This window comes from Pleurodeles waltl, chromosome 11, assembly GCF_031143425.1.
Source record: "Pleurodeles waltl isolate 20211129_DDA chromosome 11, aPleWal1.hap1.20221129, whole genome shotgun sequence".
NCBI lineage: Eukaryota > Metazoa > Chordata > Amphibia > Caudata > Salamandridae > Pleurodeles > Pleurodeles waltl.
In genome coordinates, this window is record NC_090450.1 from 854,264,056 (window position 1) to 854,286,102 (window position 22,047).

Here is a 22,047-nt window from a genome sequence, read left to right on the forward strand (position 1 = left end):
GCCTGATTGCCACAAATTTGCCCACATTCCTGAGCCTGATTGCGACAACTCTCCCCACATCACCAACGAACTCCAGAATGTGAAATTCAGACACCCCATCAACAGCATCCCATGCTCAACTAAAGGACCTGCCTACACTGCTATTTTTCCTGTAACACAGGCTCACCTGCACACACTGATGCCCACACTGCACTCACACAGAAGACTACGAACAACCAAATACCATTCCAGTGCATCCTACTAAACGTCAGCTCCTTACGCAAAAACACCAAGGAAATCTGAGACACCATCGCCACCCACGACCCGGACGTCACCTTAATCACAGAAACATGGCTAACAGCTTCCTCAAAATCGGACATCGCCACAGCCATCCCTGATGGCTACAAGATGATACACCAAGACCACACCAACAAACATGGCAGGGGCCTCGCCATCATCTTTAAGGAAACTAACCAATGCACCATCACCAACAACGACCCAACGACCCTCATGGAGCACTTCAACTTCCGACTCCAGATCGATGCCAACACCATCATGCGAGGCACCCTTGCATTCAGACGGCTGGGACCACGCCCAGCCTTCTGCGACACCATTGCCAACCTCATGACCCAACTCGCCATCGACTTCGTCCACTAAGTCGTACTCAGCAAACTCACATCAACTCCACTTCCCTCACTGGGAACCTGAGCAACACTGGCCTCACCCAACTGGACACTAAACCCACACACAAAGCTGGACACACACTGGGCACCATTTTCACTTTTAGCGACAGAACCAATTTCACCCACGTGAATGAACTCACCTGGGCCGACCACGTTTTCGTCCACTTTACCATCTCCAATTTTCAGCACACAACCTCCAAGCACCTCAGCACCCCCACCGAAGCTGGGCAAGATACCCGAGGCACTGTGGGCATAGGCCCTAGACACTGCACAACCTGAACCCACGACAGACCTCGACCTGAACACCTGGCCGTTTAAAACTTCACCATATGGATCACCAGTTGCCCAGCTGAAACCAACAAAAAACAATAACACCTACAAGCCAGGGAGATGGTACACTCCAGAGCTCAGAAACTCCAAACCCAACTGACACCGACTCAAGAAACAATGGCACGTGACCCAGGACTTCTCCAACAGAGCCGTCTACAATGTATCCCTCAACCACTACCACCATCACCACATCAAGGCAGCAAAAAACAGCAATCCCAGCCTGCATCGACACCGTAGCCAACCACCAAAAGAACTCTTCAGAATCATCAAGGAATTCCCTAACTCAATTGCCACAGAGACCACCCTCCACCCATGCCAGAAACTCTGTGACACCCTCTCAGACAACATCCACAGCAGGATCACCACCATATACAACAATTTCGATCCCCAACCCTCCAGCTCCAGCCTAGACAACATCTCTAAAGCAGTGAGCATCAGCCACACGATATCCTCTTGGTCCCAGGTTACTACTCAGACCACGCAGCCATCATGTCATCCATACACTCTGGGGCACCCACCGACTCCTGCCCACACCGGCTTTTCAACCTCTGAGCCAACACAATTAGCACAGAAGTAACCCACATCCTCAACACCTCCATTACCACGGCAACCTTCCCGGACGAACTGAACCACACAGAGGTCAGACCCCCTACTAAAGAAAAACTACAGACTGATCTCCCTGCTCCCCTTCATGGCCAAAGTGCTTGAGAAAGCCATCAACCAACAGCTCACCGACTACCTTAAACAAAACCACCTTCTCAACACCTCACAATCAGGATTATGGGCCAGTCACAGCATAGAGAGTACACTGATTGGTGCCACAGACGACATCAGGACTCTCTTCGACCGAGGAAGGTTGGAAGCTCTGTTCCTTCTGGCCCTGTCTGCAGCATTCGATACAGTCTTTCACCACACTCTCAAAAGACTCCACAACATAGGAATTCAACAAAACACTTTTAAGTGGTTCGCCTCTTTCCTCTCAGGTCGCATGCACAGCATCCACCTTCCTCCTTTCACTTCTACACACAAGAAAATCACCTGCAGCATACCCAAAGGATCCTCCCTCAGTCCCACTTTGTTCAACATCTACATGACACCCCTTGCAGACATCGCCAGATCCTACGGACTCGATATAGTGTCCTAAGCCGACAGCCATGATCAACGTAGCAACACGGATGAACATCTGTGACATGGTGTGCTCAGAACGAATTATGTGTCCCTCACATCAAAAGATCAACTTGTTTAAACCTACTAATTTCATCAAATTCTGTCTCCAGAGTGAAATGGCAGATAGAAAAACAGTTGTGAGCGCACTGCCTCTCACTCCAGCAAGCAGTTTGCCCCATTGCACTATGGTAAATGCAGTACAAAGTTGTGCTTACTTTATCTATAGTTTGGAGTGTGAGGCAGTGTGCTCCCAACTGTTTCTGGTTTAAAAAGGCTCCCTTGAGCCAGCAAGCAGACAAGCTTTGTTTGATGCACCTGTGTGCCAGTAAGTGTTACTGAGACCTGAGAGGATGTTTGCAGCGTTTCCAGCAACCCCAGAAAAAAGCCTGCTGCTCTCTACTGACAAAGAGCTAAACCCAGAAACACCTGTCTAGAGATATACAGCTCTAGCTGCACCCACTAAGGTGAAAACAGCAGACTACAGATGAAGAAAGCACATATTTGTACTGCATTCACCATAATGCAATGGGACAAACTGCATGCTGAAGTGTGAGGCAGTATTCTCCTAACTGTTTCCTGAAATAGCAGAAGGCATTTTGCAGTGGCAAAGAGTACTGCGGAAGAGGGAGAGATACATTTGAGAAGAAAATCCACTTTCAGTCCTCCAAATGATATGGTTCCAGTGGAGATACTAGCCTTCGAACAGGCAGTTTTACAAGAGACAGAAATCCTCAATGTCTCAAAGCTCAGTTTATTTTTAATAATAGCATGGGAAAAGAATTCAAACACCTTCCAGAACTAACAAACAGAGAGTGGCCAGTAAAAACAGCAGACAAAAGTGACAGTATCATCCGGTTAAAGAAATCTGATTATGATAAACAATGCACAGATCTACTGAGTGACGAAAGGTATTACAGTCATAACACAGGGCCCTACAAAGAGACTACATTGGATTATTGAAAATGTAGTAGAGGAAGCGGAAATCAGCGGTTGGATTTCCAAAAAGGAGGCAGACTTCCTGTGCACAACAGAAGCGAAGATACCCAATTTCTACTCGCTCCCTAAGATGCATAAAAAACAATCCCCACCACCAGGCTGTCCTGTTGTTTCCCAAATAGGTTCTATTTAGAACCAGTATTGCAATTTGCTGACCATTTTTTAAGGCCGATAGTACAGTGAACAGTGAGTTACCTAAAAGACACATGTGACTTACTGAGACTGCTACAATACTGCCCTTTTGATCTACACAAGAATCTGTTGGTGGGCCTTGACACTGAAAACTTATACACCAGTCTACCCCAGGCTGTAACACTTGACAAAGTGGAACAAATTATTTTCAAGAAAGATTGGCAGTACAGAGCACCCAGGCACTTCATCTTGGAATGATGCAGAGTTGCCGTCACAGAAAAGTATACTGAATACAAAGGAACGCTCTACCTGCAAGTCCATGGAACTCTGATTGGCAGTACTTTTGCCCCTAATTTGGCAGGACTGAATATCAACAATTTTGAAAAAAAACATATTTTTTCCCAAACCAATCAATTCTACCAGAGGTTTACTTTGTTGAAACACTACATAGACAATGTCCTGATAGTATGGGAGGGCGAAGATCAAACGGTCCTCAAGTTTCTGGAATGGTTGAATACAAGAGATAGCTTTCTGAAATTCACTTGCAGCATGAGCAACACCTTACTCACCTTTCTAGATGTTACCAATTTCGAGGATGGCATGGAATTGCAAACTAAGACTTATCACAAACCTACAGATAAAAAACCGCTTACTTCTGTTTGATGGCTTTTATTCAAACAAAATAAGAGAAAACCTACCTTACATCCAATTCCTAAGCTTGCGTAGGAATTGCAGCAACCTAAAGGACAGAAAGACAAATAACTTAAGAACTAGAAAGTATCCGTCCCATATTGTCTCTTAATGCTGTATGAGAGCTAAGTATCAGAATATGGATACACTCCTACAAACAGTAGAACGACCTGAAACCTCTGACATCATGACCTGTGTGACAGCTTACAATGTTGAATCAAACCTAGTGAAGAAGTTAGGGCCAGATGTAGGAAACGTTTAGCGACTCGCAAACGGCAAAAATTGCCGTTTGCGAGTCGCTAAACGCGTTTCCCAATGCAGAAATGCATATTGCAAGTCGGTACCGACACGCAATATGCATTTCTGAATCGCAAATAGGAAGGGGTGTTCCCTTCCTATTTGCGATTCTGAGTGGTATGCAATACCATTTGAATGGTGTCGCAGTTACCATCCACTTCAAGTGGATGGTAACCCACTCGCAAATTGGAAGGGGTCCCCATGGGACCCCTTCCACTTTGTGAATGGACCCAAAAATATTTTTTCAGGGTAGGTAGTGGTCCAAGGGACCACTACCTGCCCTGAAAAAAAAACGAAACTAAAGGTTTCGTTTTTTTTTTTAAGTGCAGCTCGTTTTCCTTTAAGGAAAACGGGCTGCACTTAAAAAAAATAAAAAAACTGCTTTATTGAAAGCAGTCACGAACATGGAGGTCTGCTGACGACAGCAGGCCTCCATGTTTGCGAGTGCCTATACTCGCTATGGGGCCACAATTTGCGACCCACCTCATGAATATTGATGGGGTGGGTCATTGCGACCCCATAGCGAGTTGCAGTCGGTGTCTGAGACACCGTACTGCATACCAATTTGCGAGTTGCAAATTGCGAGTCGCATGGACTCGCACTTTGCAACTCGCAAATTTTTTATTTGCTACATCTGGCCCTTAGTGATTAAGAAATGGGACATAGTTAAATCAGGTTCCTTAACTTGCCACAAACCGAGGTTTCCGTAAAGAAGAGAACACTACCTGACAGATTTACTTTTAGTGCTTAATTTGTAAATTAACAGTGCCGGTGCCTAAAGCCCTCCTCTTAAACACGTGGCTGCTGCAGCAACTAAATGTGGGAACACGGAATACTGAGGCAGCGTAATCCTGAAGCCACCTCGGGCCTCTTCAATCCATATAAAGCCACTCCCTGCCCCTTCAGCTCACCCTTACAGCTTTCTGCTTTCTCCCATTGTGTCGCTTTTTCGTTTTTCTCTTCCACCATCTTTCCCATATGTGTATTTTGCTCGCATTAAATGCTTGATGCAAAAATAAACTAAGCGCGGCCCTCAAAAATAAGTGCAGGTGCTCCGTACCGGAAACAACAAGTACAAATTAAGCACTGATACATACACAATCGAAAAAAGCCAGAAAAAAGTAGGAACAATATCTACAGCATGGGGCCTCATGCCCATCATGGGCCACTTTCCATGTGGCTCATGTGCAGTATGCCACCTTACCTCAGTGACTATGACCATCACATTTGAGCCCAATTTTCAATAGAGTTTAAGAAAACACACTAACTGTAACACACCACATGCCATCTACATGATCACATGTCCATTCAATCTACGTTATAACGTTATGACATGCAATAAAATAAAGACCCGCTAAGGGGTGCATAGGAAAAACATTAGATGTTGCAGAGCAACCACACGTATGAGTAACTATTTTTTGACTGCACAACATTCAGTAGATGTTTTGAGGGGGGTGGTCTTGGAGACCTTGGATTATGTAGACATCCACACAGACAGAAAGTTGTTTACAAAAGGAACAGCGTTGGGTCTATCGTTTGAAGACACATCGCCAGGTTCTCAATGACGAGACACTCTGGTCCCAGGTTGCATGATAGGGTCCTTAACTTGAAGGTCTTTTGCAACTATCTTCAGATGATTATAGTATTAAATACGACAAGCAATTATGCTCATGTATTTGCTGACATTGCTTGACAGCCGGCCACTCTCAGTTTAGAACTTAAAATACGACTAATTTGGTAGAATGAATACTCAGACCTATATAAGTAATAAAACATAGAAGAAGCACTGGGTGAGCTGGTCAACTATCAGTTAGGAGCATGATACGCTAACTATTAGTAAGATTTCTAAAAGGAACTGGTACTGAAGAGAAAATAGAGAATTGTAAAGAATTACTTAACATGCCTTTGCATTTAGAAACCTCATGAATCTATAATATTAGTTAAAATCACAAACAGAATGCAAAATTTTAAAAGCCCTCTGTGTTTTCCTAAACTCTTTGATTGCGGTATTATTTTTTTTTGCAAAGGCAACTTCGTGTCGTAATTTCTACCCTGCCTTGGGTTTAGAAGATATTCCCTAATTAGGTAGATAGGAACACCCTCGGCGCATAGAAGAAGTTTGTGAAAAACGCTCAATTGGCCATTTTTTAGGCAGCTGGTATTAATATATTTCTGTTTTCTTTTACATAAATGTAGTGTTAGGATCTCTCTCAAAACACAACAGTTTAGGGGGTAGTATCTTCTCAGTTAAAAAAAAAAATCCCTTGCAGTTACGCACCCGATCTAGATCAGTGTCAGGTGCTACGATATAAGCAAGTTTTGCGCACCCTCCACCCTGATATTCAGGAGAAGGAGGACAATGCGAATGTAGTGCGAGCGATTCTCTCTTTTGGTTAAGTGCTTAAACGTGGCGGCACAGCCATGATTTCACTGTATAAACTATGGTCGTTACTTGACCTTTAACAGGGCAGACAGGTGCATGTGTATGTGTGTGTATGGAACCCAACGTGATCTTTAGGAGTATGGGCAGAAGTATTAGGGTAGAGCCTGCGTCGCATGCGCTTGCGCATGCGTTTCGCTAAGCGAGACACTTTAGGAATTAAAAAGGGCTTGGAGCCCTGTCCACGTCACGTCAGTGTCTTTCATTGGCTCGTGGGCTTGCCTGTTACAATCTGCTTGATTTCATTAGTGGAAGGCATGCATACGTCATGCCTTTTCCGGTGAATAGCCCTCCTCGAGTGCATCGACCAAGTACAGAAAACATGCGAGGCTCGCTGTTTTCTGTCTGGCTCGTGGACTACTTTTTCTCTATTTTCCCAGCGTGATCTCGCTTGGCAGAAGTCGAGCGCTTTTTTCATAATATCGACCCTGTTAAACAGTTAATGGCACCTTTTCCGGTTACGCACATAATTGCAATTTTGCCGATAGGTTTCATTACCAGTGAAAAGTCCGGTTAGGAGTTTACAACGCTATCAGCTCTAACAGGAGCAAACGCGAGACCCATTGTATTGCAAATGCTTGTTTTCCTTATGTTATTATTCTGGACGGCCAGGCAAAGGAGTGAAGGCGGCGGACTTTCTAGTAATGTAAAAGTATCCTGGCGCTGCATTTACCCACTATATCTGCACAAGTTACATGCCCACATGCCCTGCACGTTCCCACATGTTACCCGGTAGTCCCTTCCCTGGTGAGCCTACGAATCATTGCCGTAGCTAGTGGATTTTGTATATTTAGCATGACAATGGAACCTAGAAATAACTGCATTTTGAGTTACACTGAAATGTATGACCTGATTCGTTTGGATGTTAAGGGGTTTGGTCTAAATATGTGATGTGGTTCACTGATTCCTTAACCATATTCAGGATAAGGTTAAGTGTCTGTATAAACGTTTAAAAACAATCGTGCCGTCAGAATTACCATGAGGCAAGCATTTTATGTCTCTCCTCTCCTCCTTTGTTTGCTGTTACAGAACATATTTAGGACTGAGTGGATGGGTTGGGTGAATACTTTGTACGTCTACGCCCTGGGGAAAAGGTGGCAGTCAATTGGTAGTGAAAAAACATCGGGGACAATTATGTCCCTGCTTCACTGGGTTTGGTTTAAGTATTGAAGCAAATCAGTTGAACAACCACATTTGCATTTTAAGCTGGCTAATAGTGGAAAGCACTGATTGTGTATTTATTTCTTAGGGCCTATAGGCAAGCCTTTCATGTCCATGAAGTCAATGTACCTGAACGTATAAGATTCCAGAAGGTATATCTTCCAAGCTCTGATTGGCAGGTGCAGTGAGATCGGTCCTGAAGAAAGCCGACATCCTATCTGGGCACAAATAGGCTGAAATATGTTGACTTTTTGATGTGAGGGTCGCGTAATTTGCTCCAGAACACTATTATCACAAATGTTTTTATTTCTTTACCCTATCCCAGTCATAATAAATTAAGAATTTACTTGGGTACAGAGGTGATTTTAATTCACTCTCACCTTCACCACATCTTTTTCACAGATCCCATCAAGCTTCCATTGCCAGTGGTGATACATCCTCCTGGTTAGAGGCAAAAAGAAGACCCAATGATGTTACTATCGGCTACTAGTCCACCAGATGCAAAGAATATACCACTCGTAGAAAATGGCTGGTGATGGTCTTACAATGTATGGACAACCTTGGTGAATGATATGGAGTGGTTTCACTCTCATTGATGTTTACAGTATTTTATAAGCACTCACGACCATAACTGAAACTTTACATGTGGCCTTCGTTTTACACTATTTGAAATTGGGCTACTTGTTGACTGGAGTGTGACCCCGGGTCAAGAAGCAACCTCGATCCTAGTCAGGGTAAGGCACAAGCTAACCCTAAATTAACCTGTGCTCAACTCCCCTGGTAGCTTGGCACAGAGCAGTCTGGCTTAACTTAGAGGCAATGTGTAAAGTATTTGTGCAAGACTTCAAACTGTAAAGCAGTGAAAACACAGCATAAAAAACCCCACACCAAATTATAAAAATAGCTCTAAATTTCATAAATAAACAAGACCAAAATGACAAAAAGTGATTCAATAGAACAGGCGTTCTGAATTTTTTAAGAATAAACTGCAATATAGTGCCTAATAGCATAAAGCACCAATAACGGCCATCTGGTTGTGCTGAACCGCATCAAAGTCAAACGTTTAATGCTGACCACAATAGAACGCAGCTCGTAAACCGTCCCAGATTAATCCAGCTGAAGGTTTATCATCTCAAGTTTTGTGCCAATAGTCCTGTTCGCATGGGTGGTCACTTTGAGCAAGTAGAGCATCACGGAAGTCAGTCAGCGTGGCGCGCAGAGCAGGCTAGGCGGCTGGAGCTTTACATCAGTGGTCCCCTGTGGGCTGCTGATGCTACTGTGCGAAGACAGACTTGTGGCGGCTTGCGCTTATTTTCAGTGTGAGCAGTTCAGTTCTGGTGCGAATGGGTCCACTCCCAGCTGCGAAGAGCCCAAAAGTTTGAATTGAAGAGCTCAAGAGCCACATCGAGGGTCCACAATCCCAGAAGCACCTCTTGCGGATCAGGAACGTGCTGAAGACAAGTCCAGGAGCTGTCGGGGAGCATGTTATGTCCCTGAGGCTCATATCAGGAGGCCAGCACATTAGCCCTTTGACTCACTCCGGGGTCCTGTGCTCAAGATGGAGTTGCAGGTCCAGTTCTTCTTCCCCAGGAAAGAAGGCAGTCGGTCAGCACAGCAGGGCAGCAGTTCCTTGTAGAGCAGCAGTCCAGCAGAGCTGCAGTCCTTCTTTGTGGCAGAGTAACCACAGGTCCACAAGTGTACTGAAGTGGTGGTGTCTGAGGTCCTTCTACTATATATACTGGTGCCCAGGTTCTGGAAGGTGGGAGACGTTTCGAGACAGTGTCTTTGAAGTGCATGGAATTCCCTACCTCCCTGCTCTGGCTCCAGGCTGGCTGAAGTGAGAATGCAGGCCCATTAAGCCCTTTGTGTGGAGACAGGACACTGCCTCTTCAGGTGTAAGTGAGGTCCAGCTCCTCCCTCCCATCCAGTCAAACATAAGCTCCCATTATGAGTGGATGTCTAGGTAGAATACGCAAAGCCCAACTGTCATCTATGCCCAGTCATGTGGCCAATGGCTAAGGCCGGAAAAAACAAACTTGAAAATGTTAGTTACCAAGTAAGCATCTGTGTGCAGCATGTAGTGCTGCAGATTCACATGCTCTGCATACTCCTCTAGTGTTGAGTTTGTAGTGTTGCAAGTTTTTTTTTTTTTTAATAAGTATTTTTCCGAGTCATAGGATCAAGTGGCTCCTGTTTCTTGGTGATACTGCGCCTGGGCATTAACTCCTTTGTTGGATTGTTTTCCCGCAGGCAGGTGAGAAAAGTAGTGTAGACGAAGTAGAGATACAGATGTCCATGTAAAATAAACTACATATGTACAAGTATATACAAATATAAAGTAACTGGAACGGCCACAGGCATTCAGGAGGAGGGAGGGTGCATGTAAATCTATAGCACTACATGCCATGAACAGATGCTTATTGGGGAAGTAACGTTTTCCGTTTGAAGGCATTTTGTGGGAGTACACATGCTCTGCACAGACTGTAAAGCAGTCCCTCCCTGAGAGCGATGGCTAGCCTATGGGAGTTGCAGTTGACTGGAAAACTGATCTTAGCATTGCTTGGCCTACACTGGCTTTCTGGTGTGCAAGTACATCCACACAATAATGTTTTGTAAATGTATGTGGTGTAGACCATGCAGCTGCCTTACAGATGTCAGCTATAGGTATGTTTCAAAGAAAAGCCATAGTGACACCCTTCTTCCTAGTGGAGCACGCTCTGGGAGTGACAGAAATATGTCTTTTTGCCTTGGCATAACAGGTATGTATGCATATCACTATCCATCTAGCTATGCTGTTTTTAGATATTGGATAGCCTTTCTGAGGTAATAAAAAAAGCTACAAAGAGCGGTTAGGTTTTCCTAAAGTCTTTATTTCTGTCAATGAAAACATCAATGCACGTTTAACATCTAAAGTGTCGGGGGCTCTTTCTGCAACTAAGTCAGGCTATGGAAAGAAGACTGACAGTTCAATGGATTTGTTGATTTGGCACTAGGAAACCACTTTAGGAAGGAACTTTGGGCTTATGCGAAGGACCACACTGTCTCCATGGATCTGGAATAAAGGTTCTTCCAAGCTTAGGGCCTAGAGCTCACCAACATGTCTAAGAGATGTGATAGGAACTAGGAACATCACTGTCCAAGAAAGATACTTAAGAGGGCATGAATCAAGTGGCTTAAAAGGAGGGTCCTTGAACACAATACTGAGGGTTCCAGGATGGTGTGGAGGCAGTGTGGGTGAAAGAACCCTTTTAAGGTCTTCCATGAAAACTATGATAACTGGAGTTCTGAACAAGGAAGTATGTTGCTTGTTCTGAAAATATGTAGCTGTAGCTGAGAAATGAAAGCAAATGGAAGTGTAAGCTAGATTTGCTTTCTGTAAGTTGAGCAAGTGACAAACCATGTCTTGGACAGTAGCTTTAATACTTTGGGTTGACAGAGCATACAAAAGGTTTCCATTTGCAGCATAACATGCTCCAGCTGTGTATCTATGAGATTCCTTGAGGACATCCATACATTCCACAGGCAAGCCCAAGTAACCAAACTCTATGACCTCGGAAGCCATATCGCAAGGTTGAGTGACTTGGGGTCTGGATGTTTAATCTGTCCTTGATTTTGAATAAGAAGGTCTGGTCTGTATGGGAGCTTCTCGTGGGTGGACTACTGAGAGGTCCAGAAGTGTGGTGAACCATGGCGGACGTGCCCAAGTGGGAGCTACAAGGATCATGGTGAGAGATGTCTGCCTGATTTTCTGAACCAGAAATGGAATGGGAGGGAGATGGGAAAGCGTAAGCAAATATCCCTGACCAGTTCATCCATACAGCATTGCCCTTGGATAGTGCGTGTGGCTACCTGGAGGCAAAGCTTGGGCATTCAGCATTTTCTACTGTGGCGAAAATGTCTATCTGAGGAGTTCCCCACTTTAGGAAGTATTTTTGAAGAATTTGTTGACTTGTTGCGACATCCTGCTGAGAAGGTCTGCAAAGCTGTTGTCCATTCATGGGAGATACTCTGCCACCAGATGAATGTGTTGGTGGACTGCCCACTTCCATACTGTCTTGAGAGTTGTGACAATTGGGACGACTGTGTCCACTCCTTGTTTCTTTAGGTAATACCTGGCTGTCATGTTGTTGTTGTGGACTAAGGCAACCTTGTGGGACAGGTGATGAAGAAATGCTTTCAGGGGGTAGAAATACTGCCTGAAGCTCGAGTTAATTGATATGTAGGGGTTGGTGACTGAGATCTCAAAGTCCCTCTACTGTGAGTTCTTGAAGGTGAGCACCCCAACCAGCCAGGGATGCACTTGTGGGTCAAAATGACCTGTGGCACAGGGTCCAGAAAATGCTGCGCTTTCAATAGGTTGGTGGTGTTCCACTATTGCAGAGAGCGGTGGGCATGGCAGTCTAACAACAGTAGATCTTTCAGGTGACCCTGTGACTGAGACCACTGACGAGACAGATACTGCTGTAAAGGATGCATGTGGAGTATGGCATGGGGAATGATGGCAATGCAGGAAGCCATCATCCCTAACAGGCGCATGATATTCCTGACTGTGCATGTACGATTCTCCTGAAACTGTGGGAGAAGAGACTGAAAAGTGTGAACCCGAGCAGGATTGGGGTATGCTAGCCCCAACTCTGCATTGAGAATAGCTCCTTGTTAGGGCTATATCTGACGAGGGTGAAGATGGGATTTGACAAAGTTGATTGTGAATCCCAGTCTGTGAAGCAGGTTTACTGTCATTTGAGTTTGACATGGGTAGTGTAGTAGTGTGCTGGCTTTGATAAGCCAGTCGTCTAAGTAAGAGAACACATGTATGTTTTGTCTTCTGTAAAGTAAGGCTCACCCCTGGACCCTGCTCCCTGTCACATTCTTCTTCAAGAGTCTAAGGTTATCGTTCCAGTATTAAATTACCTACTTAACCTCTCTCTCTCCTCCAGGCTTGTACCCCCCTAAATGGAAACATGCAATTGTGAAGCCATTATTAAAGAAGTCCAATTAAAATCCCAACATTTTCAGTAACTTTAGGCCAATATCTTTGCTGCCTGGCGCCTCTAAGCTGCTTGAAAACTAAGTCCACACCAATCTCTCTGCTTTCCTTGTGCTGAAATCTCTGCTGCACCCTACCCAGATGGGCTTTTGCCCTTCACACAGCATAATCTGCACTCTTGGCAGTGGTTGAGGAACTTAGGAGCATCCTGAATCAAAGTTCTCCAGCCATAATTCTCATAGATCTTAGTGTGGCTTTCAATACTGTGGATCATTTCATCCTCGTGCAGAAGGTTGCTGAAGCTAGTATTGGGGAGATGGGTCGAGCTCTGGATTGTCTCTCCTTCTTTTTGTAGAACCACTCCTTTCAGGTCCAGCACCAGACCTTAGTCTCAGCCAGCCTTCCATCTTGCTGTGGAGAGTCCCAGGGCTCTTCATTGAGCCCCACCCTATTCAACCTCTAGCTCTGTCCTTTGGATGACATTCTCCAAGCCCATGGTTTATAGTTGGTCTCTTATGCCGATGATACTCAGCTGGCCATGTCCATCTCCAGGACTGAAATTCTAGCACTCATCATTGACCTCTTGCCTTAATGATGTGGCCGGTTGAATGGCGGGCTGTAAACTAAAACTTAAAATGTAATGAAGATAAGACGGAGGTTATGCTGTTGGGCAACAATCTCAGTTATTGAGCATTGAGCTGTGTCTCAGGTAGTATTATTTATTTACACACCCCTAAAGACCTAATAAAGATCACTGGGTTTTGGTTTGATTCCAGCCTCACTATGGACTCCCACGCTAAATCAGTTGCGGCTAGTTGCAATGGCACTCAGATGTTGTTGCAGAAGGTCTTCCACCTCCTTCCCTTCCCTGTCAGTAGAATGGTTGTTCCGGCCCTTGGCTTAACAAGTCTTGATTATGGGAATGCCATGTTTTTGGGCTCACCTTGTTATGTTATCGGGAGACTTCAGACTGTGCAGAAAGCCGCCGCTCCCCTCCTGACGAATGTTCCTAAGCATACCTTGGCCAATAGGACCTTGAAGGACCTGCATTGGCTCCCGATGGAACACTGATTGTAGTTTATGTTTCTTTGTATTCTACACAGGGCAGTTCATCATAAGGATCCTCTCCCGTTTAGATCTTTAGTCTGTCCCCATCTCAAAGGGAGACTCCTTGGTTCTTCTTCAGCCCATTTGCTAAAGGTTCCCACTGTTCAGAGAGCCCGCTGGGGTGGCCATTCTACTGCCTCTTTGGCCTGAGGCTCTGGAATTCCTTCCCATTGGAACTTTGTTTACAGGAGCATGAGCTTCCTTTTCGAAAAGCTCTGAAGACTTGGCTCTTCAGCAAATGCTTCCCCTGCCAGAAACTGCTGCCGTTGCAATGTCTGAAATAGCATTGGGAGGCCTCCGGGTAGCCATGCGCTCTACAAGACTACAAGAGAATAGGTGTGTGGCGACTAGTGCTAAGCACTTTGTGAAGACTCAGGAAGCAGTCGTGACTCTGAAAGGCAGGACTTTGGACTGGTAATGTTTGCCTGCAACTACAAATCTTAGGTATTTTCGATGTGGGGATGGGTGGGGATATGGAAGTTAGCGTTGTCAGATCTAGGACTGTCATAAAGTTGCCCTATTGTAGGAGGGGAATAACGTCTTGAAGAGTGACCATGTGAAAGTGTTCTGATCGAATGTAGTGGTTTAAGGGTCTGAGATCCAAAGTAGGCCAATTTGGGTGGTGAGGAAGTATATAGAGTATACTCCTATTCCCTGGTTGTGTACTGGAATAGGCTCTATGGCCCCTTTGAGAAGAAGGAATTGCACCTCTTGTATGAGATGGGTGAGGTGTTCATTGGATAACCTGGGAGAGTGAGGGGGAATGTTTGGAGGGGTAGTAATGATCTCCAGGCAGTAACCATGTTGGATAATGGAAAGGACCCACTGGTCTGAGTTGATGTTGACCAAATCTGTATAATAATTTTAAAGTCATCCCCTGAAAGGTGTGGAGTGGGGGGGAGGAGGAGACGTAGGTATTCGCTGTTTTGATGTGGAGGTAGAGCTGCAGGTGGTGGTGTTCTTAACTCAGCCTCAGTTGTTATTGTTGCTATAGACTCCCCTGAAAAAACCTTGGGAATATGAGGATGAAAGCTATCTGGACTGGGGGATAGTGGGGGGTAGACACTTCTGAAGTTGCTGAATTATAGCCATCTTTGAATGTGGGGCAACGAAAAGTACCTTTTTGTGAGAGCTACAGAAGAGAACCCATGGTTTTTGCGTGTCTGTATCTTTTTTCAGCTTCTCAAGAGTGGAGTCCACTTGTGGGCTGAAAAGATGCTCCTTGTCGAAGGGCATATTGAGCACAGATGGCTGGACCTCTGATTTGCAGTCAGAGCCTTAAAGTCAGGCGTGCCTCCTAACCAAGATACTGGTGTTTATACCAAGTGCAGCATCCAGGGCACAAAAGATGGAATTTTTAGTGATTGTTTGACCCTCTGCAACAATCTGCTGTCCTCTTTTGCAGTGCTCATCTGGGAGATATTGGAGGAGCTCCTTCATTTCATCCCAGTGAGCCTGATCGAATCTTGCTAGCAATGCCTGTGCGTTGATGATGCACCAATGATAGGTCGCCTGTGCAGCCACTCTTTTGCCGGCAGCGTTCAGCTTTTTGCTCTCCTTGTCTGGGGAGGAGAGTCCTGTATGGCCTGACTATTGGCCCATTTACGTGCAGTGGTGGTCATTATGGAGTCTAGCGGGACCTGGGATCTGATATATAGTGGATCAGAGGGAGCAGGCTTGTACTTTCTGTCTGCTCTAGGGGTAATAACCCTAGAGCAGACCGATTCTTTAAAAATATTGTCTGCATGACAAAGCATACCAGGGAACATGGGGATAACCTGGATATCTCTGTGTGTGGATGTTAGGGTATCAAAAAGGAAATCCTGCTCAATAGGGTCCCTGTGCGGCTCAACATTATGGAAGGCGGCTGCCCGGGCTACTACCTGATGGTAGGACGTAGCATTCTCTGGTGGGGAGGATCGTGCAGGGTACAAATCTAGGTCCGTACTTATCATGGGATCGGGGATATAAATGTAATAAGGTAACTCCAATGTTATCCTAAAGGAGAGATAGGCCTTGCAGTAATGACATTTTTAAAAAAAAAGTTTTTCACAACCAGGAAATGTAAAACTTAAAAGTACATGTCTATCCTTTTGAATACACTGCACGCTGCACTCTGGGCTGTCCAGAGCCTACCCTAGGGGTGACAAATGTATTAACAATGTAGGTCTGGTCAAAGGTTTATTCTGCCAGGTCGACATGGCAGTTTAAACTGCACACACAGGCTCTGCATTGGCCGGCCTCAGACATGTTTAATTAAGTGAGTGGCACAACCAGTGCTGCAGGTCCACTAGTAGCATTTAATTTGCAGGTCCTGGGCACATCTAGTGCACTTTACTGCAAACCTTTAAGTAAATGAAATATGGAAACTGGGTATAAGCCAATTCTAGCATATTGTGAGAAGAGAATACAAGTGCTTTACCACAGGTTAGCAGTGGTATGGGTGCACAGTCTTAAAGCCAACAAAAACGGATTCGGAAAAAAGGAGAAGGAGAAAGAAAAAAATGTTAGGGGATGATCCTGCAGAAAGGGGAGGTCCAACATCCACTAAAACGTTTTATATGGACTCCTCCTTTGAATATAAAAGTCAAACCTTCAATCAAATATGGACTTAAGTCAATAGGAGTAACGTGGGCTTGGATAACAGGTAGAATACTAGGTTAGAAACATGTTTGTTGATTAGTAGGTGCTGAAATCACTCAGCTAAAATCAGTAAGAAATCAACAGGATTTTTTATACTTTAGAATTATTTGTTGGAGGTTTTTTGAACTGCTATGCAGCCCATTTTGATTACTTCAGAGCACAGAAAACTTGTAAACAAAAGTGTGATTTGGTCATTCACTAGGCTTGTTGCAGAATTGTCGGTAGGGTGAAACATTGTCAGTTGTTACCTCTTTCCTATCTGGAGCGCTGTCATTGACACGTTTAAAACTTTCAGTTTGTAACTGATTTCTGAAAGACAGAGGATTCACAGTATTCCACAAGCTAGGGCCCTGGACTCCTGAAGATATGTCTACATGTTCCCGTTGTCGCATTGTGAAGCTTCGTTGGTTGATGTGGTGTGTAGTCATTGAGCAAATATTCGTGTCTGGTTCACAGATGAGAGATAGGGGTATTCAGGGCCTTTCATCCCAGGAGAATAGGATGAGAATAGAAAATCAGCCAGACTGCACTGTCCGATTACTGGTATACGTATTCATAAAAGATGTATGCTGGCGTTTCTCTAACTTCGTGAAGTGGTACAGTCCATTCTTTCCTATTGCTGGTTTGTCCTTTAATCCCACAGAATATAGCTAATGATCTGTGGTACGGTTAACTACATTTTACTTGCCTTTTTTAATAGATTATCTGGAGTTTTTTCATATTATGTTTTCTCTCGTCTCACTTTGATAGTCAGGAGCAAGAAACTAAACATCTCTCTCATGAACCTTTGGAAAGGAAAACTAAGCAATGTTAACCCTCTAAACTACCAAATCACATCCAGAAGAACCTTGCAGCTATCAAGTCCTCATTTCTTGCAGCCGCACACAAGTAAAGCACTTTTCTCTAGCTGGCACACCCACCTATAATTGCTGTGTCCATGTCATATAATTGCATTAGGTCGTGACTGTGCTTTGCTAGTAGTTACGTATGGTTCCCTCTAGCATTATGAGGCTCTTTTGGAACGTTTTATCCCCTGATGTTACCAGTGGTGTGATTTTGCCAACTATTCAGAAGTTCACTTCATTAGGTGCTTGATGGTAAAATCTCCTTTTTTACAATGCAATAATGTCCACTGTCGCCAAGACAGGGGATAAAACAAAGTAGTCATAAATATGCTTTACATTTGAGAAAACGTTGTTTCTTTGCTGAGACAGGACAGCACTCACAAAATCACATCCTCTCCATCATGGCGTTATGGACTAAAATAAATCTCTGAGCACCAAACTAATACACCTTTGTCTCTATTACCTGGCTTTACCCTTTGTGGGATCCACCTCTTAATCCCAACAAACCTCACTTTCACGTAGTAGCTCATGCTTGCTGATTCAAGCTAAACAATGTTTTAATTCCATGATGTAGGTGCCTCTTCAAGTGTGCCATCGTATGGAAAATGGATATCTCAAATCCATATGTTGCTCTCCCAATGCACCCACTTTGGAGTGCCCGTTTATCTTGGTTTCAATCTCCTTTTATGTCTTTTGTTACAAAAGGCTCTTCACAATACTTTACACTGTGCTAAATGTCTATCTCAATCGACTCCTAAGTGTGGCTTTCATACTTTCTAAGCTTGAGAGAGTTCAATCACCCAGGACACTGCTCCATATTTAATTCACCTAGGTCTCTGTTGTGGCCTCCCCTGGGCTTACAATTATTGTGCTGCACAGTTGGTAGCACAGCGTGGACAGTAAGAATATGACCCTCCAGGTGTGGTGATCCAAAAGACCACAAGTTCCGTGCTACACCCTTATTTATTGACTACCCTCTGCATGTAATGGCCAAACACCCACTGTGTCCATAAAGAGGGGGTTTTCAACTTAACTGCCCTCCAATCAATATTCCAGTGGGACCCACCTAGTCCCCACATAATATTTCATGTTAACCCTAAGAGAACAATAACACACAGAGAAAACACACATCACGCAAAAGTAGAGAAAAACAGAAACAAAAAAAAAACACAACAAGCTGAGGACAGCAGAACCACAGTCACCAAATTCACACACAGGTCAAACTGTTTGTTGGTCAGCAACTTGTCTTCATGATCAGTTCAGGCACTAAGTCTTTCTTGGATGTGGTCTGAGGTAATACCTCACCATCTCCTTTCGACAGACCACCAGATTGTTCTCCCCTGGGTCTCCCGGTTGTGGCACAGGTTATTCATCTGCAACCTCACCTACACAAGTTCCAGTGCCGTTGTCCTGAAAGCTAGTTGATCAACCACACAGATCCTGAATGTCAGACTCAGTCATCCGGCCTGTGGAGCCTTCTGTGGGACTTCCTGCAGAACCTGACAATATGTCTTCCTCAAGTCCAGTGTCATCCTCCTGAGACTGCGGAGGATTAACACTTGTTGCATGGTCTGATGGTGAGCACTGTTTGAAGAACACCACATTCCAGGTCACCACGGCATCACCTCTCTTTGCTGTGATCATTGTCCCTCGTATATCACTGACTTTCCATGGATCAACTTCAAATGGTAAGCAAAATTTGCTCCCCAGATGTCGATCTTGGATGAGTATCCGATTGCCCATTTGTAGATTCCTCTGCCAGGCCTTCCGCTTCGAAGAAACTTTGTCGTTCTGCTCCTTGCGCTGGCGTAAGCCATCTGCCACTCCATCCTTAGCTGCTTACGGCTCCACAATATGAAGGACAGTGTCACAACATCCTGTTTATGCATAACATGTTGGGACTCACTCCTGTTGTGGTATATGACATAAGCTTGTACTCTCAGTGTCTAACAAATATAATGCACATTCCAGATTCTGATTGTCAGCTACAGCAATTCTTAACACTTTGTTCAGCTTCCTTATGAAGCGGTTGGCCTCTCTATTGGCCTAAGAACACCTGGAAGTGACTTCTAATGGATAATGCCTTGTGACCTCAAGTATTCTATGAACTCCTGGTTTGAAATGGAGGTCCACTGTCATTACGGAGTTCACTCAACAACCCATGAGTAGCCATGACCTTTTCCAATCGGGGTGCAGTCTGAATGGCAGTAAAAGTCAATGATCTCCACTTCAGGATATTACAAAAAATCATCAATTACAACCAGCATGTGCCAACCATCAGGTAAACTCTTAAAATCAGAGCTCGCTCTGCACCACTGAAGAGGAGCAATGACTTCTGTGATAATGGGTGCAGGTGGATCTGATGGACCAGCCACCTGGCACAGGGGGCAGTGTTGTACTCTCTGCTCAACCCAGTCATCCAGTCCAGGTAACAAAATCGTGCACTGAAGCCTGGATTTAGTCTTAACAAGAACTTTCTTGTCAGTATGAGCTAGAGCCACCACTTGTTGTCTCAAATGTTCAGGAATCATCAACCTTGGTCACCTCAACAGGCAGCCTTCAGAGGAGGCCCCCAACTCATGGTGGACCTGATGCAACAACAGCAAAGCTTGCTGAGCCTCAGCAGTTCAATGGGACAAATCTTGTGTTAACATCAACCAATTTCCTGATGTCATAGCCGATAGGGCCAATTGGAGACATTCATCTGTTCTTGTGGCATCCACAATTCCTTCCAGGGAAATTGGTAATGGACGGGACCACTCAGCTAAGAACTTTACATACTCTTCAATTTCCTCTACCTCAGATTCCACACCAGTAGTAGCTGGCCTCCCATGTCGGGACAGATAATCTGCTGGGTTCTGTGTCCCTGGTTGATATTCAACAGAGAAAGAATGTTCTTGCAACTAGAGAATCAATTTTTCTATTCTTTAAGGCAGCTTGGAGGGCGACCCAGTTAAAAGAGGAATAAGGAATTTGTGGTTGTGTGTACCAGGAAAGGGTGTTCATAGAAATATACGTGGAAATGGCAGCACCACAATGGATAGCTATGGCCTCCTTTTCCATGTGAAAGTAGCACTGCTTTGTATCCTTTTAAGCTTGACTGGCATCGGCTATCAGGGCCCATTCTCCGCTGTCTTATTTTTGTGACAGAACTGCCCCAAGGTCAGTGGAGCTGGCATCGACTGACAGTTCTGATTCATAGAGAGTACTGAAATATACTACAGTAGTGTGTTCCAAAAGGACTGTTTAACCACCTGAAAAGCCTGTTCTTGGTCAGAGCCCCATGCTCGCACAGCATTTACTTTGATCACATCTCTGCGAGTGGACCTCTGAGGGTGGTGAGGTTCTAGATAAAATGACTGCAGTAGGTATTCATTCCTAGAAAACTGCATAGCCCCATGACATTGGTGTGGGCAAGGGCTGACTGGATCTCTTTGACCTTCCCAGGATTAGTCATAACTCCATACTCACTGAAACGGTACCCAAAGAAGCAGATTTCAACGTTGAAGGAATGTACAGTTTTCATGATGAAGAGTGACTCAATTTTCTGGCAGTCACCAGAATGTTGTCCTCATCCTCTCAAATTGTTTTTCAAATGTAGGGGCGTGCAACAAGATGTCATAGTTTACACAGAGAACACCCTAACGTCTTGCTAGACTCCCTTGATGGTCTCTTGGAATACTTTGGCTGCACTTGAAACCCCAAAGCTAAGGAGTTTCTACTTCCGCAAACCCACATAGGTGGAAAAAGGGTGATTAATCTAGATTTGGGCGCAAGCATAAGCTGATGATATCCAGCCCTGAGGTCCATCATGGAGAACCATCTCCATCCAGTGACTTGTGCAACGATATTGTCTATGGTGCCAAATCTCTTTCTCTTCGGATTGCCTTGTTAGGCAATCGCAGGTCCACGCAAATTCTGACCTCACCCAGTTGCCTGGGTTTCTGGGCAACAAACATCTGGGACAGGGTGTCAAACCTCTCAATCATGTCAGCTTGTTTGAGCTTTCATACTTCTTCCTCAACCCTAGTGTGTAAATGGAAGGCCACACTGTGTGGTTTCAAGGTGACTGGTTGAATGGTATCATCTGTGTGAAACCGAATCATGCGATCCTTGAGGCAACCGAAGCCCTCAAACAATGGTCCAAACTCCTTCAACAGAGCTTCAATGTTGAATGAGTGCACACCGAATGCAAACAATACTAGTTGGGGGCATTCCGCCATTTGGCAGCTGATCAGCATTCCAGAGCCTCCTTTTGTGAAGTATACTTTAGCTCGTGTTGTCCGGGCTCCATGGGTCAAGTCCCAGCTGGAGAGGCAGTGTTGAGCAAAGTGCATTTACCCGTGTTGACATGGTGCGTAAAAGAGATTGTTACGAGAGCTTCGGCAACACAGCGTGGGCCAAGATGTTTACTGAGGTACCTGGTCAGAAGGTGCAGGAACTGAGTGACCAGCAATGGTAACCATGCAACATCTGTAGGGGTCTTCAGATTTCATGGCATGAATGACATGCACTGCACCATCGAGCTCATCATCGTCCATGTCCTCTTCATCTTCCTGGGACACAGGGATGTCCATGGTGTTTACAAAG

The 22,047-nt window shown here is 44.8% G+C and overlaps 1 protein-coding gene across 2 annotated transcripts in view; it reads right to left on the reverse strand.

Moving 5' to 3' along the window:
* ASPHD2 (aspartate beta-hydroxylase domain containing 2) overlaps positions 1-22,047 on the reverse strand; it is a 276,383-nt gene that overhangs the window by 125,634 nt on the left and 128,702 nt on the right. The window contains exons 1-2 of one of the 2 annotated variants that reach the window (XM_069214698.1): positions 8,256-8,317; positions 3,986-4,026 (exon numbers count right to left, since the gene is read on the reverse strand). The exons of the other annotated variant lie outside the window; for it this stretch is intronic. The gene's annotated coding sequence lies outside the window, so the exon portion shown is untranslated. Of the gene's footprint in view, positions 1-3,985; positions 4,027-8,255; positions 8,318-22,047 lie in introns of those variants that run through there. 2 annotated transcript variants of the gene reach the window in all.